This window comes from Carassius auratus, chromosome 23, assembly GCF_003368295.1.
Source record: "Carassius auratus strain Wakin chromosome 23, ASM336829v1, whole genome shotgun sequence".
NCBI lineage: Eukaryota > Metazoa > Chordata > Actinopteri > Cypriniformes > Cyprinidae > Carassius > Carassius auratus.
In genome coordinates, this window is record NC_039265.1 from 11,484,908 (window position 1) to 11,499,207 (window position 14,300).

Below are 14,300 nucleotides of genomic sequence, written 5' to 3' on the forward strand. Positions count from 1 at the left end.
GTCTCTTGATTGTGGTTTTATATTTGGGCTAATTATCTGTGAAGATTAATTTCATCCTCTTGAGCTGCTTAAAAATGAATGTGAATGAATATGGAGGTTCTGATCTGAGCTGCCTGTCGTCTGCTTTCAGAATGACACAAAGTGCTGGGAGGATTTCGCTGTATTTGAGCGCTCCAGATCGTCCGTCCCGTCTCACACGATGCTGAACATGTAAAGATCCGGACTGAGGTAAGAAGACTTTTATTAAAACGCTTCTCAACTGGTTTTTGCTAAAGGGCTCAGATTTTACAGCTAGTGGCGAATGAACACTGTAAAATAAATAACACACACACACACACACACACACACACACACATACATACATGAACATACAATAATTCAAAATATTTACTAGAATAAATGTAATATATAAATATATTGTAGATTAAATTTATTGAAATTTATTGAACAATTAAAATAGATTACTGTTTAAAATATTGTGTATTATATTTATATTTGTAGTTTAAATTTATTAAAAGTTATTAATTAAAAAGTGTTTAGAATAGTTATTTATATATGTATTGTATGATTATTCAAATGTATTATTCATGGGTATTATAATAAGATTTTTTATAGTTTTTATAGATATAGAGTTTGTGTATATTACATATTTATATTAATTTCATATTTATTATAATTATAAAGCCAATTATTGAACTTAAACTGTATGTAAAATGGGCCTGTTTTCTTATGCCATTTATTTATTAATATTAGCTATTTCATTTGAATTACCATAACCAACAACAAAACGTATGGGAATGATTTTCTCCTTGCTAAAAAAAAAAGTTAATATTTTTATTTATTATGCCGTCCTTAATATGCATGATTTTATAATTAGATGCAGTTTATTATTTGCACATTGCATCGTTTATTGCACCCCTCAGAACAGACCCACGGCCCATTTTGTCTTTGCGACACACCAGTTGAGAACCGCTGTTCTCCAGCACGCTGCGGTGAACACCAACATTGTGCCTTTGCCGTTTGTGAGTGTTCACTTTCACAGCGCAGTGGCCTTGATTGTGCTGATCTGCTGCATTCGTAATGTACTTCAGAATGGGAAGATCAAGTCTGTGCTCTGGCAGTCTTGTTCAATCAATAATGAAACGAGGTCTTTGTCTAGCACCCTGTCAGACGTGACTTTCCGCTCAAATCTGCACGAGAAACGGCGAATCGCTGCTGGTTTATGCATGCATGCACGAGTCCATGCGATTCCCAGGCTCCGATCTCAGACTTTGTTGTCGAAAAGATAAATGACTGCTGGTGGACTATAAACGAATTCATCTATAGAACGTCCCCTAACCGCAACCACGTGCACGTAGGCAATGTTGCCAACAAAAGCCAATTTGATTTAACCTCCAAAGAGCTTTGTGACATGCTCATTTTTTCTAGGCGATTCTAAAGCATTGGTGAGATTGAATGAGGGGCCCCTGGGGGCCGGTCTTGTATATGAAGAGTCAAACATGGAGATTTGTGTGCAGGTTGATGGGCCGCCTGCCAATAGTTCATCAGCAGCCTGTACGCTCAGCCGCTCGCTCCGGCTCAGATTTATGATGTCATAACGCCGAAGAGTGACCTCCAGTGAGGCACCACCACCGCTGCAGTTTCATCACTTTGATGGGAGTGGCGTCTTTAACTTTGCCAATAACTTTTAGACGGACGATCCATCCCAAACTACTGCTTCACAGGATTCGTGTTGCATTGTGCATTGTGGGGTTGTAAGACAACTTCTGTGAGACAGCTTGAGTAAGCTATGGTTAGGTTGACTACCTTACAAATTATATCTTTGCAGTGCTTGAAAATATTGTTCTGTTCCAGTTGGTGTATATATATATATATATATATATATATATATATATATATATATATATATATATATATATATATATATATTTATTAGCAGTGATGGAAAATCTGAATGCTGTCCGTCACTTTGAAAGATTACACTGAGGGTGGTCTTTTGTAATTTATAACCGTGTGATTTCTTAGCCAATTAAGAGGAAGAAATGAGAGAAAAATAAAACTTATTTGACATTTGTTTCCCCCTCACTTCTGAAACGATGGCTCCGCCCCTGGATATATGGCTCCAAAAGGACGGTTTAATTTAACGTAAGGACTCCTGCAGAGATTCTTCATTATGAATTTATCAATAAACAGCCAAGATTGAGCACCTTAAAACTAGTAAAGACGGTCAACACCGAGCTCTAACAGAAGTCAAATGCTGTGTGACAGGAGGTCAGTGACAAGCGACTGATTAATAAATTCTTCAGTAGGTTCAGTGTGATGACCTGAAAACACTTCGTCTGATGAGACACTTCTCTCAATAATCTCACTCTCGCTTCATGCCGTTCTGGAGGAGGAGCCTCTGTCACACATTTACATATGATACTGGCATTTTTGATGAAACTGCGATCATGGCATTTGTCAGTTAGCATGTTAGCATCCCTGATGGAAAACCCAAACATGGATGAATTTTAAATCATGCATTTTAAATTAGAGAGGTGATTTTCTCATCTTTTATTTTTTTATGCATGCATTTTTGCGGATGTTCAGTTGAATCCTTTCAGAGATGTTTACGTGCATGCAGCATTAAACAGTTTAATAACTCAATGCTTCTCTCTGATCTTCATCATACCTGAACACACTTACAGCAGAGCCATGTTAACATCAGAGGCGTGCTGCGAAACAAAAGCTAAAACAAGAATGAACTGCATCACAGATTCATGCTCTGCATTTATTATTATTTTTTTTTTAGAAATTAACTAGTGTAGTTCATGCCAAGAATTAGTTTTTGTCAATGTTTCGGTGTTTGGATTTTAAGCTTGTTTTCTTGTTCAGTTTCTAGGCTGTTATGACTGTTTAAACACATTTTTATGTGGTTGTTAAGATGCTCATTTCTATTCAGTTGCTAGGGTGTTTTGGGTGTATTTTAGGGTTGTTGTTTGCTATCCAGTTCTTAGTGTAGTATGTTCCTTTAAGCACATTATTCATGCCATTGCTAAGACGGTTATTTCTATACAGTTGCTAGGGTGTTCTAGATGCTTTTTGTTTTGTAACTTTGTGATTCCTAGGGTCTTGTGAGTGTATTTATGCACATTTTGTTCATAAACTGCGGGTGCTCTGAATCACATTACTTGCATGAAGGAGTCCTGGCGTCCCTGTGATGGCTCATGTTCCTTCTTCAGTGTGCATCTGTAGGATTTCTTCACCTGTTTTCTGGTCCAGCAGGTGAAAATCACTCAGTAAAGTAACAGCACACATGATTTGAGGGGTCATTCATGTCTGTAGAACCAATGGTGCGGGATGGGTTATGTTTTAGCTAACACCACTTATCTCCGTATCCAGCCGTGTGTCTGTGTGGGACAGAAACAGTGAGACTGGTATTATGGGATGTCATTGTGAGCGCGGATGTCCTCTGTACTTCATCCTCAGGCGAAATGATTCAGCAACTTCACATACGAACGACAAGAGATTTAACGCAGCATGCTTGCGTTCAACAGAATCAGCAAATAAACACACACACATCAGGTTTGACTGCGTTTGAGGTGTTAGGGTGCTCAAAGAACATGCTTTTAACTTATTTTGTTTAGACGGTGTCAATACCAGATCGATTGAACTCCCACACGGTGCACAGGACTGCAGATTAATTCCTGTGTTTCTATCTGCGATTATTACAGAGGATTATTGCTTGCATATCTCTCTTTCACTCTTTTTTTATTTTTAGATATATACTGTAAATGCAGATATAGAGTGAGGTCTTACCATGTCACATAACATTAAAATTTCTCTCTGAGTCACCCTCATTTTTGCTCATGTTTATGCCAGAGGAAAAACAAACTGAAAGGCATGCTGGGAGGTGTGAGCGCTAGCATGAATTTATCATTTATTTATTGTATTTTATCTAGAAATTATGAGCCTTACTTGCCTGTGCTAAAGACATTTATGTCTTTCAGTATTGAGAAAATGAAGACAAACTTAGATTTTTTGGATGGGTGGATGGATGGATAAAACAAACAAATGCATGAACAAATGATAGAAAGAACAAACTGATTATCAAACAAACAAACGATAGAAAGAATAAACAAATGAATGCACAAACGAACGATAGATAATTTATTAAGTGTGCAGTGGTTTACCGCATTGATGTGGGCTGAACACACAGTTTAAAGTCTGTTTCTTTTTTTGCTCAGTGATTTTGAACACCGAGTGAATTAAAACAGACATAAAGAACAGGAAAAGAAGTTCACAGATGTGAATAACAAGCTTCTATTTTGCTTCTGTTCCTCCTCTAACTGACTTCCTAAGCGCCCAGTGCTTAACGTGGAGGAATCGATATTAAACAAATCTTGGCGTTTGTGCTGGGATGGCATTGACAAGCTGGCGGTTCATAAAGAAATCTGTCTGCTGTCAGGATTGCATTCATCTGTTATTCAGATCCACTCAATACAGCATCATAATAGAGCTCAGTCAGAGTCGATGGCATATTCTGATGAGAGTGATGGGGCTTTAATATGCTGGAGTCTCTTAAAGGGACAGCTCACCCAAAAAAGGAAAATCCTGTCATTTACTCACTCTCATGTTGTTCTAAACATGTATGAGTTTCTTTTGTCTGTGGAACATAAAAGAAGATACTTCGAAGGTAGATGGTAGCCACTGACATTAATTTAATAATAATAATAATAATTACTAAAATAAAGTACTGTGGAAGTCAATGGGGACCAGAAACTGTTTGGTTGAACTCATTTCTCAAAATATCTTGTGTGTTCAGCTGAAGAAAGAAACTCGTGCATGTTTAGAACAACTTGAGGGTGAATATTATAACAATTTGAAAAACTCAATTTTTTTTAAATGTAATTTATTCCTGTGATGCACAGCTGTATTTTCAGCATCATTCCTCCAGTCTTTAGTGTCACATGATCTTCAGAAATCATGAAAATATCCTGATTTGCAGTTCAAGAAACATTTCTAAATATTCTGAGTGTTCATACTTTTGTGGAACTGTGATGCATTACTATTCGAAAGTTTTAGATAATGCAATAAATGATTGCTTTGTGACTGTAATGTGATTAAAGATTTCTGGTTCAAATAAATGCTTTTCTTTTGAACTTTTAATTCACCACAGAATCCTGAAAAAAAAGTGTATCCCCGTTTCCACGAAAATATGAAGCAGCACAACTGTTTTCAACTAAATCAGCATATTAGAACGATTACAGACTTTTATATTATAGAAATATTTTGCTAAATCTAGGGCAATGAGAGGGTGGAAATGCAAATGAGCTTTGTGATTGGAGGAGAGACGAGTCACATGGGCTGAGTCCGAGTCAGGGCAGGGGATGAACATCATGTGATTGTTCCATTATTTTGAATCCCTTTGCTTTCATTAATATCATGTCACTCTTCAGTATGATTGTGCTTCTGCTAATATTAATGATGTGAACGGCAGAGATGACAGCAGCATGACTGATACAGCGTGTGTGTGTGTGTGTGTGTGTGTGTGTGTGTGTGTGATATTGAGGTCAGACTGAGGCAGGGACTCAGTATCCAGCTGAGATACAGCGCTGTGTGTTTACCGCTGCTTATGATGTGTAGAAGCCTGTGTCCACTTCAGAAACCAGTGTGAACACTTCCTTTTCCTGCAGTGCTGATGTCAGCCTACACACACACACACACACACGCACACACACACACACATACACACACACAAACACAAATATTTAAAATCCTCAAGTGTGATTATAACGAGCATGGAAATTAAATAGACATAAGTAATAGTGGTAATAATAATAACAATAATAAAAAATAGCCAAGCAAATGTAGTTTTTGATTAATAAACTTCCCGGAAATTAAAGAACGTTTAAAAATTTAAATGTTAAAATTCTGCAGTTATTTACATTTAAAAATCTATAAAATTCTGAAACAAAAGTTCTAAAAATATGTGCGTTTACTTGTTTATGTGTGCTTGTAAATGATGTTTATCTGGACGTGTAACACTGCAAAAAGGTTTTCTGGAAGGGGAAGGTTTAGGGTTAGGGGATGAAAGTGAGATTGTGCTCCACACAGAGATCTGATCTGATCATCATCAGTCTGTCTGGAGTGACATGAAGAAACTGAGAACGACTCGATCCAGAAGAACTGATGCTTTAAGAGACCTACCTGCAATGCTACAGTAGTGTTAAACGTTAGACGGATGCTGATAAAAATAATTTTGTAAATAAATGCTCTTCATCAATTAACCTCTATTAACTAGATTAAATTAAAACATTTGGTGTGAGCATCCTTTGCGTTTGAAGCAGCTTTTGCCCTCGGTGCACTTGCAGAGTTTTTTCAAGGAGCTTTATAGATAGGTAAATATATAAAAATATTTTACTTGGCAGTATTTTCAGCATTTCTCTTCTGCTTTCAGTTTCAGTTCTGTTCTGATATCCAGACGTTATATATCTGCTCTCCAGATCTCGTCGCAGTCATTTATTGTGCAGATGGAAGTGGATGAGCTCAATGAGATGACAATATTCCTGTCAACTCACTGACATTACTTGCTTTCACTTCCTGTTAGCTTGTCCTCACTTCTGATTGGATAAGGGCATTATTTTTTTTATTGAATTGTGTTTTTATTTATTCATGTTATTGTTCAAGCACCAATAAGCATTTAGCACACACTTCTGAATAATGAACTTATAGCAAGGCAGATTTGACCATGATTGCTGAACAGTATCTCGCCACAGTGCATTCTGGGAACTTAAACGACAACAAAACTTTTATTTTGAATGGGATTAATTGAGATTAATCATTGCCCAGCAATTTATCAAAAACTATAAACAAACATTTGATAGACTATTTATTATTATTATTTATAAACGGTGTCAATGAAAGTTCCATGTTTATTACTAGAAAATAACAAAAGTCCTATAATATTTAGTTTGAAGATTTGAAGGCTTTTATGAAAGCTAATCATGTATGTGTTTGCATATGCATGTAACATTTTTTTTCTTGCAGTAACTTTAGTAACAGTGTGTATTGGTTGACTGTGACAAATGCGTTCATGTAAATAATAAATGAATGCATGATGTCAGTTGTTTGGCAGTAGTTGAGGTGCGTGTTCAAGCGTGTTTTGTGTTTGTTCATCGGCTGTTGTTCCCTGTATCTAAACCCAGCTGTCTCTCTGAGACAAAGCAGCGGTAAACCTGGCACCCTGCCCGTCCTCATGAATAATTCATGACATGCTAAAGATCTCTTTTAATCTTGATCTTTGTTGCGGCTCTTCTCGCTGGATCATCAGCACGTTTCGTGTGTGTTTGTGTAGGTGTGTCTTCCCATAAATACATCTCTACTGTTACGGCCCTTGTGTGGATTACATTCAGCAGATTTCTTTAACCCCATCAATCTCAAGCTCTCATCCATCATTTAGTGGGCTACAGTCATGCCTTCACCCTCTTTAAACCACTCATTTGCCCGCCGGTCATAGGTGTATTACAGTTTAATTTATTACTTATCATTTATAATGAGCGATTCCACTTTGTGGTTTCATCAGAGCACAATTAATCACGTAAACAAGCCAGATGTGACCTCAGACGTCTGCCCTGCGGCACAGGGTTAGTTCCAATGCCTATTAATGAGGATCTTTAATATTAATAGCATCCTAATAATTAATAGGAAATTGCCAAACTAAGTGAAAAGCATAAAAATGCATGGCATACATATTGCCGTTTCACACACACACACACACACACACACATATATATATATATATATAAAAGAGCAATATTGTTCACTGAGCAGCATTCGTTCTTGCGATGCACACATCTGCAGCGCCTGAGGAGATCTTCACACCTGCACTTCTATATTATCCTCTGATACTACATCTTCATGTTCCTTTCTTTCTGTCTATGATTACAGCATTTTTTTTATTATTATTATTTAAAGGAGTATTGTACCCAAACATGGAAAAACTGCATACATTTACTCACTCTCAGGTCATCTAAGATGTAGATGAGTTTGTTCTTCATCATACTTGCTCATCAACTGGTCCTCATCAGCGAATGGGTGCCGTCAGAATGAGATTCCAAACAGCTGATAAAAACATCACAATAATCCACACATCACTCCAGTCCAGCAGTTAATGACAAGTGAAGAGGAAACAAATCCGACATTAAGAAATTTTTAACTGGACTTTTTTTTTTACTGTATGAAGCATTATTTATGTTTATGCTACTATGGACTTATTATGGAGTTAAACGTCTTAATGATGGATTTGTTTTTAACAAACACACAGCTTTTGGCTTCCACAAGATATTAACTGATGGACTGGAGTGGTGTGTGGATTTCTTGTGGATTATTGTGATGTTTTTATCAGCTGTTTGAACTCTCATTCTGACGGCACCCATTCACTGCAGAAGATCCATTGGTGAGCAAGTGATGTGATTCTATATTTCTCAAAATCTGATGAAGAAACACACTCATCTACATCTAGGATGGCCGGAGTGTGAGCACATTCTAAGCAAATTTTAATTTTTGTGTCAACTAATATAAAATCTGCGCAAAGTCTTCCATGTGATACATACAATACACATATGCATTTTTAAGTTATTTTGACAATCATCGCTGAAGCTCTAAAATGATCACAAAAGTTCATCATTATGCATCAACATCATTGCAGCGTTATTTGATTGGAAAAACAAAACAAAGGAAAGATTTTTGTGTGTAAGGGAAAATATTAAGTATATATGCTGTGGTCCCTTTAAGAGTAAGTGTTCCTTTATTCTTCCTAATAGAATTACATGTGATATGTGGATTGCAGTGTGATATATTAATATTATTACGAATGTAGCACACATTATTTGTGCCACTCATGTAGAACGGCATCAGACTTTGGCCTCCGGCTCTTTTTCTCTCCGTGCACGACTGGTGCTCGGCTGTTTAATTACCCAGAATGCATTGTACTGCATCAGGCCGCAGGGTGAAGGAGGCCGTTTTCAAAAGATTTGTTTTCCTTCTCAGGCATAAATATGAATGCTGTTTTCTCCACTGACCTGTGAAGAGATTTGCCTGCGATCGTGTGCAGACATGCTGCAGTAACTGCGCCGCATGAAGAGCTCTGAAATATTGATAGCATATTAATCGCACATCATTTGCATTATTAATTGAACTTTATCCCTCTCAGATCACTTTCATCTGTAGTTTTTAAACGATTCCTGTTAATCAGCTCGATTCTGGAGGGTTTTTTCCTACGAGGCGGCAGATGTGTTGTAATGAAAACTCATCATCAGGCTGATGTTTCATGTCTCATTATTTTCAGAGAGTATATATGAAATGTCTAAAGAGTGGATTTTCTGCTTTCTAGACTATTGACAGGCAGTTTTAATTCTTCTGAAATGTTTGTAATCAGAAAGCATGTCTGATTAATTGAAATCACAAATCTATACAATTTAACAGTTTATTTCAAATGTAACAAAAGTTACATAAAACTTGTATAGTTTAATAAGAATTTATTAAAAGTTTAACAAAAGTTACATTTCATAATTCGTTTTATGGATGGGTAAACAACATTTTTGTATTACAAAATAATGTCTAATTAATTGAAACCATGAAACTTTATATAATTAAACAACAATTAATTAAAATAATTAAAAGACAACTAAATACACAGACAAAAAAAATAAATGGTTTTACTTATAAAAAGAGCATTTTTAAATTATTAAAATAAATAATAAAAAAAATTGTCAATTGATCCCAACATTTTTCTCTTTATTTATTTATTTGCATTTATGATTTATTTCATGATGCATAAAATAATAATAATGTAATGTATCTTTTAAAATCGAATGCAATGAAAAAAATAATAATATTTTTTTTTGCACAACAGAGGGTTGCTACTACTATTAAATTGAAAAATAAACATGAATACAAAATAATACATTTCATAAAAAAGTGATATACCATAATAAATTTATAATTTTACTATTATTACTACTGCCTTGAAAAGTAAACTGTGCCTGTGTGTAATAGTAATATATTTCTTTCATAATTTCTTCAAGTTAAACCAGACTTTTATTTTGACGGCTTGTAGTGAAGAGCTTTGAGTTTCTTTGTGTCTCTGACGAGAGTTTTCTCAAATGAATTTGGGTGCACTGTCCCTTTAAGACAAGTAAATGCATAGGGATGATGCCAAGCATGCTGGCAGATGAGGGGCCAGATCCGGCTGTGTTCAGTGCCAGATCCTGAGGAGTCTGGGACGTGCCAGGTATCGTTGATCAGCACAACCCGACGGCCTGTCCGGCTGATGTGTGTTTGGAGCTGGATCGTGTCGTTTCTGATCTGCTATCACACACTCCTGCCGTGTTTCTTTGCTTTGTTTGGCTGTGGCTCTGATGCCCTTTCTTGGCGTGAATCTTAATCAAGCACACTGAGCTCCTGATGCACATAATATCAAAAGTGCTGTTTGATTAGTGCAGTCTGTCTTCAGCACTAATTTCTTAAAACTTTCACTGTACTGAATGCCATGTCTCACACAGAGCATGAAGTAGCATGCATATTTTTGCACATGTTTTGCTGTTGTAATCACAGAGCAAGACGTCTCATTATTGGAGCTGGATTGTATGTGGCAGTAAAGTCTCTTGTGAATCTCTGGCTGATGAAACCTGATGTAACGTGATGTGAAACGTGTCGCACATCTGCTTCGGCCCGCAGCCTGACCACGAAACCAAACTGGCTCTGAAAACCAAATGAAAAAGAAAGACGTGAGTCTGATGAGACTGATTCATGCATGTGTAGGATAACGGCTCGTCCTCATGGGACTAATTAACTTCATGACTAAAACTCTTCATATGCAGGCCACATTTCTTTTCTTTTTTTATTTATTTATTGCTTTTAACTCTACATAACAAAAATAACTATAACGACTCAAACTCTTAACATAAATGCTCATATAACCATATGTGTACAAACATCTAACAATATAATAAAATAAAGATTTTGTTCCAAAATCAGACGACACAATTTAATTTATAAAGAAGATGCAGTGTCTGTTTAGTACTTTTAAGAAGTTTTGCATTGTGACATTATTTTCATTATAATAAAGGATGTAGGTTCAACATTATCTATCTATCTATCTATCTATCTATCTATCTATCTATCTATCTATCTATCTATCTATCTATCTATCTATCTATCTATCTATCTATCTACATTTATTTGACATTTGCAATATTTAATATTTTACTTATTACATCAATAGTATGTATTATGCATTAAATTACTTATTTAAATCAAACTAAATTAAAGTGCAGAAAAAAACTTATACCTTGGTCTAAAAATACTTAAAAATGTAGATATATCTTTTTTTTTAATTGCAATTAAAATAATGTTATAATGCAAACAAATAAGGCCATAAAATAGACCTCATATTTTAATCAACATTTTGTTTATTTATTTGTTTGTACTTTATATGACATTTTGCATTGTGATATTTATTTATTTATTTATTTCGATGTTTTCCTTCGTGACATTATTTGATTTATTTATTTGTCATTTGCATTATTTCATGCTCATTAGACGGTCATTAGTGTAATGGAGTAATATTTTACTGTATTACATCAACAACATTATGGTAATTAAATAACTTTATTTGAATCAGGCTAAAATAAAGACAGTACAACAAATACATCGTTGATTTTTAAATTAATTAGATAATATATAGCGTAGATAATGTAAAATGTAATAACTATTATGTTTATGTTATTATGTTGTTTTTTTGCATTAGCATAATGAGATGGGGAAATGTGCTAAATAAATAAATGGCCTTCATATTTGTTATTTGTTTACTTATTTATACTTCTTATAAATAAGCATGCATCTGTTTTAATCAGTTTTGCATAGTTTGCATAGCATTATTTCCAGTGCTGATGCTCTTGAGTATTTTTCAGTGTCTCACACAGCTTGTGTAGTGATTCTGGATGAATGCTAAGATGAAGCTTGTCCTCGTGTGAATCTAGAGCACGGTGAGATCTCTGACCTGTGACGCAGGACACACCAAACAGCTCTGTGACACAAACAGCTCCAGAAAACATCCTCAGAGCAATTTCCCGCACTTTATGTGCATCTGGCGAGTGTGATTTGCTCTGTTGTTGTTTTTCCCTCTTGTTTCTCCGGCGAGGTTGAAGATGAGGAGGAAATGGCTTTGACCACCGGCTGAAATTCACCAGACGTTGTTTGCTCTCACCGAAAATGAGCAAACGAACAGTTTTAAGGGCTATTTTTTGAGGTTAACAAGATCCTCAGCCCGGGCCAGGGTGAGTGACAGCAGGACTGATTGCTTTTTAGAGTTTCACTGGCGACCCAAACCAGATCTGCTCCTCAAACGCTCGGCACGATGGGAATCTGCTAATGTGGTAGTTTTGTGGCTTTACAAAAAAAATTAATTTAAAAGCATCTTTTTGCTGTGAACAGGGGTGGATGTAGAAAAATATTGATGCGGCGTAACATTAGTTATTTATCATCTCAAAGTCTGTGCTTTCATTAAAGCTTCATTTATTGATAGTTAGATAATCAATTTTTACCTAACTTTTCCTCCTGAGTCTCAGGCCGGTGACACACTGGCGCGCTGCTGCTGCTGCAGGTGACAGAGGGAGGCCACCGATCTTGTCTTCACGACAACGGAGCGGATCGCAAATCGCGAATCATTTGAGTCAGTTCGGGAGTTCAAAGCGGGTTCGCGAATCATTTGAGTCAGTTTGGGGATCGCAAATCATTTGAATCAGTTCGGGAGTTCGTAGCGGGATCGCGAATCATTTGAGTCAGTTAGGGGATCGCGAATCATTTGACTCAGTTCGGGAGTTCGGAGCGGGTTCGCGAATCATTTGAGTCAGTTCGGGGATCGCGAATCATTTGAATCAGTTCGGGAGTTCGTAGCGGGATCGCGAATCATTTGAGTCAGTTAGGGGATCGCGAATCATTTGAGTCAGTTTGGGGATCGCAAATCATTTGAATCAGTTTGGGAGTTCAAAGCGGGTTCGCGAATCATTTGAGTCAGTTTGGGGATCGCGAATCATTTGAATCAGTTCGGGAGTTCGTAGCGGGATCGCGAATCATTTGAGTCAGTTAGGGGATCGCGAATCATTTGACTCAGTTCGGGAGTTCGTAGCGGGATCGCGAATCACGAAAGATTCGCGCTCGTAAATTTTCAAATTGGCCATAACCTTTCATTTGTTGCTGCCAACTGGGGTGGCAAGGCTTTCTTTTAGGGTGTCATTTGCCGCCCCTGGCTGTGAAAGTGTCATTTATATTTGGAGAGGCAACTAGACATTAGTGGGTTGATTCCCATTACATGTTTCACCACTCTCTGTGGTGCTGTTATTGCTCAGATTGTTAATAAATACAATTCAAACACTATTTAAAAGATCATGAGAATATAGTTGTAATACTAAATTTTGGGATTGGGTACTCAGAAAAGGAAAATGCTTATTATGGGAAATGAGATGATTGTTTCATGTTAACAAATAATGTGAAACACATATAAAAGTTTATATATATATATATGAATTGAATATATTAGTAGTAATTATTGATGGGGTGAAACTAGAGAGCTGAAACTTTGTCAGATGGTAGTAGGATTTTATATATATGGTTTCTTGTTGTTAAGTAAAGCCAGAAAAAAAATTATAAAATAATAATAATTCTTATATTTCATGTATTTCAGCATTTTTCATTTTCATTTAGGTTTACTTCAAGTATTAAAATTAATAAAATTAATAATTGAGTAACTTCAAATTATAAAATAAAAATGATAAATTATAGACTATAAGGTTAATAAAGATGATAAAAACTCAATAAATGTAAATGTAAACTGAATTCAAATTAAACAAATTAAAATAATAATTAAATATTTAGACATTTTACGAATTATAAAAATGTAAACAAAATTGCTAAAGCTTCAAAAAAGGTAAAATCTAATTCAAGATATTAACAAAAACTGCAGTTTGTGTGTGTGTGTGTGGGCATGTTTTTGTATCATATCAGGACACAACTCTGTATAATGACATGGGCATGACACAGGTATTACAAGGAGAGGGTGACTTATGAGGACATAACCCATGTCCCCATTTTTCAAAACGCTTATAAATCATACAGAATGAGTTTTTTTGAGAAAGTAAAAATGCACAAAGTTTCCTGTGAGGGTTAGGGTTAGGTGTAGGGCCATAGAATATACAGTTTGTACAGTATAAAAACCATTACACCTATGGAATGAACACACTTTACACAAAAACACGTGT

The 14,300-nt window shown here is 35.9% G+C and overlaps 1 protein-coding gene across 1 annotated transcript in view; it reads left to right on the forward strand.

Annotated features, from left to right (window-relative positions):
- The first annotated feature begins 125 nt into the window (after positions 1 to 125).
- LOC113041326 (disks large-associated protein 4-like) overlaps positions 126 to 14,300 on the forward strand; it is an 81,771-nt gene continuing 67,596 nt past the window's right edge. Inside the window, exon 1 of the mRNA XM_026199794.1 lies at positions 126 to 228. The gene's annotated coding sequence lies outside the window, so the exon portion shown is untranslated. The remainder of the gene's footprint in view (positions 229 to 14,300) is intronic.